Source organism: Equus quagga, chromosome 15, assembly GCF_021613505.1.
Source record: "Equus quagga isolate Etosha38 chromosome 15, UCLA_HA_Equagga_1.0, whole genome shotgun sequence".
Lineage (NCBI taxonomy): Eukaryota > Metazoa > Chordata > Mammalia > Perissodactyla > Equidae > Equus > Equus quagga.
The window spans coordinates 91,383,988-91,386,883 of NC_060281.1; the positions used below are offsets into that span (position 1 = coordinate 91,383,988).

At 54.7% G+C, this 2,896-nt stretch overlaps 1 pseudogene; it reads right to left on the reverse strand.

Annotated features, from left to right (window-relative positions):
* Window positions 1–683: 683 nt before the first annotated feature.
* Window positions 684–2,622, reverse strand: LOC124227223 (tubulin alpha-3 chain-like; annotated as a pseudogene).
* Between the last annotated feature and the right edge of the window lie 274 nt (window positions 2,623–2,896).

Sequence of the window (2,896 nt, forward strand, 5' to 3'; positions counted from 1 at the left end):
CAAGTCCACTGCCAGCCCTGAGGTGGCAGAGCCAGCCCCAGAGTCCAGGTCTGAGGCCTGCCTGTGCCCAGCTCACAGCACATCCCAGGGACAGAGAGAGCCTGGGGCAGCCCTTCTACAGGTGAGACCAGAGCCACGAGGACAAGGAGCATGATGGGCCGGGCTAGGGGAACAAAAGAGGGCTTCCCTGAGGCAGTCATGTCCCCACTCCACCCCAAACTCGGCCTGTCTCAAACCAACGGGTGGGCTCCCTCCCAAACCTGGCCCTCCTCAGGTCTCAGCACTAAAGCCTGGGGCTTCCACCTTTTGACCATCTGCTCCCTCTCTGTCACACGCAACCACTGCAGGCCACAGCCTCCCCTGCCCACTGATCCTTTGGCTGTCTACTGTCCTCACAGAGCCACAGGGATCTTGTTAAAGAGACAGTCGAGCATCACCTCTTCACAGAGGCTTCCCAGATCAGCCCATCTAGCATGGGGCCCACTACCAGATCCTCCACCCCAATGTGGCTGTTAATTCCATCAGCGCACAGTCCTGTCTACACCAGCTCTCATGTTAGCACAGGCCTCTGACCGCCTGTCTCCTTGGCTCCATCATGAGGGACAGCGTCTCTGTTGGCTGCTGTATCTCCAGCATCCAGACTGTGCCACACACAGTTGCTGCTCAATAAATGATGGCTTTCATTACAGTTGCAGGGAGGCCATGATGGAGGACACGATCTGCCCAATGAGATGACTGAGGTTGGTGCATGTGGGCAGCTCGATATCCAGGTTGCGCTGACATATGTCATAGATGGCTTCGTAGTCCACCATGAAGGCACAATCAGTATGTTCTGGGGTCATGTGGGTGGTCAGGATGGAGTTGGAGGGCTCCACCAAGGCCATGGAAACCTGGGGGGCTGGGGAAATGGCAAGTCTGAGCTTGGACCTCTTGCCATAGTCCACCGAGAGGTGCTCCGCGAGCGGAGATGCAAACCCAGAGCTGGGGCGCCCCCAGAGCTGTGGAAGATGAGGAAGCCCTGCAGCCCTGCACACAGATCCGCCTGAGAGAAAGCAGAGGACGGGAGCCAATGCGGGCAGAAGGCACAGCTCAACCTCCAACCAGCCCCGGTCACTTCTCCTCCTCTGAAGGATTATAGGATTCACACCCTCCACAGTGAACATGCATGGCTCTTAGAGGCAAAGCAGACAGACGGTAAAGACGTATGGATGCACTGCAGCCACACTGGAGGGTAAGACTGTGGACTAGTGATTAAGGCCTTGGTTTTGCCACAGTATCCTCTGGGTCACATTCCAAGGCCTACCCTCCTGTCCAGGACAGCATCCACAGGAAGCCTTCTTGGCACTCTTCTCACCTGTTTGCAGATCTGGTCCAGGACCAAGTTGACGATCTCCTTGCCAATGGGGCAATGGCCTCTAGCGTAATTATTGCCTGCATCTTCCTTCCCGGTGATCAGCTGCTCCGGGTGGAAGAGCTGCCTGTGGGTCCCTGTGCACTTCATCCACAAAGAGGACACAGGTGTCGTGAGTCTTTAAGGCCTGTTGTTAACTCACCAGGGTGGACAGATCGGGACCGTCCCCTTCTACCAAGCACGTGCTGTTCCTTGTAGGTCAGCCGCATCGGTGTCTCACAGGAAACATCTCTGTGTAATACACAGACCACAACTGCACCCGATGGCTCTAGGACAGAGGAGTCAACTCGTGGGACAAATGCCAGTGTGACCGGTTCCCCAAGAAGGGAGGAGAGCTCTCACACCCGCACACAGGCAACTCTACACGTGCATGTTTCTTCCATCCCTGTAGCTACAGCCAAGGGTGGAATTTCAAAATCCCTTACAGGCCAGACAGTCCCCAGCACGGCTGTTGCTGGGCAGTCCCATCAGGGCACCCTATGTGGCCTGGGTCTCACAGGCTTCAGGGTGACATTTATCATCCCCGGTTGGCCCCTGAAAGGTGCTCTCTTTGCAGCTCTCCTCAGAAACTACCTCAGACTTCTAACCTGGGGGAACCCAACAAATGTTCTATACTGAGCTTTCTATGTCTAAGATGCTGGTCAAGACTCCTTCCCCAGCCTGAGGGAGCACACAGCACTAAGGAGGGACCAGTGCCCAGGCGCCCTGCAGACAGGGTCTACACAACCACCTGCCTGGGGCCGAGGAGGCCACGAGTGACTCCACCCCCAGCCCATCTTAGTGCCGGCCAACCTCACAGCAGGTTTTTCTCGGTTAGGAGCCTGAGCCCCACGGACATTTCAGGCACTAACCTTCCAGTGTGTGACCTAACATGACCATGGGCATACACTTGCAGGTCTGTCCCTTCTTCAGGGGGATCCAAAGGAGCACATGGGGGGCCTCAGCAAGGCTCTCCCACCCTCCCAGGACAGCCACCCCAAGTGTCCGTGTACCTACCAACACGGTGGGCTCCAGGTCCACAAACACTGCTCTGGTCACATGCTTGCCAGCCCCAGTCTTGCTGAAGAAAGTGTTGAACGAGTTATCCCCTCCACCGATGGTTTTGTCACTTGGCATCTGACCATCGAGTGAATTCCATGATCAAGGCAGTTCCATTCCCAGTAGGCATTGCCAATCTGAACCCCCGCCGGCCCTTGTGGATAAAGATGCATTGGCTCTTCAAACCAGGACATAAAGGTAAGACTCTTGTCTTCAAGGCCATTGTCTTTCAATGACATGCAAATGGGACCCGATGTTATAAACTAATATTTGTAAAACGGTTTGGTGTCTGCAGGTTTTCACAGACATTACATCCCATGACCTGCCATGATCACTTCATATCTGAACACCTGCCATCCAACATGGATAGAGACACACTTGAACTATGAACAGTAACACCGCCATTATGAACTCATCTTCCAAGTGATCAGTAAGTAATATAAAAAT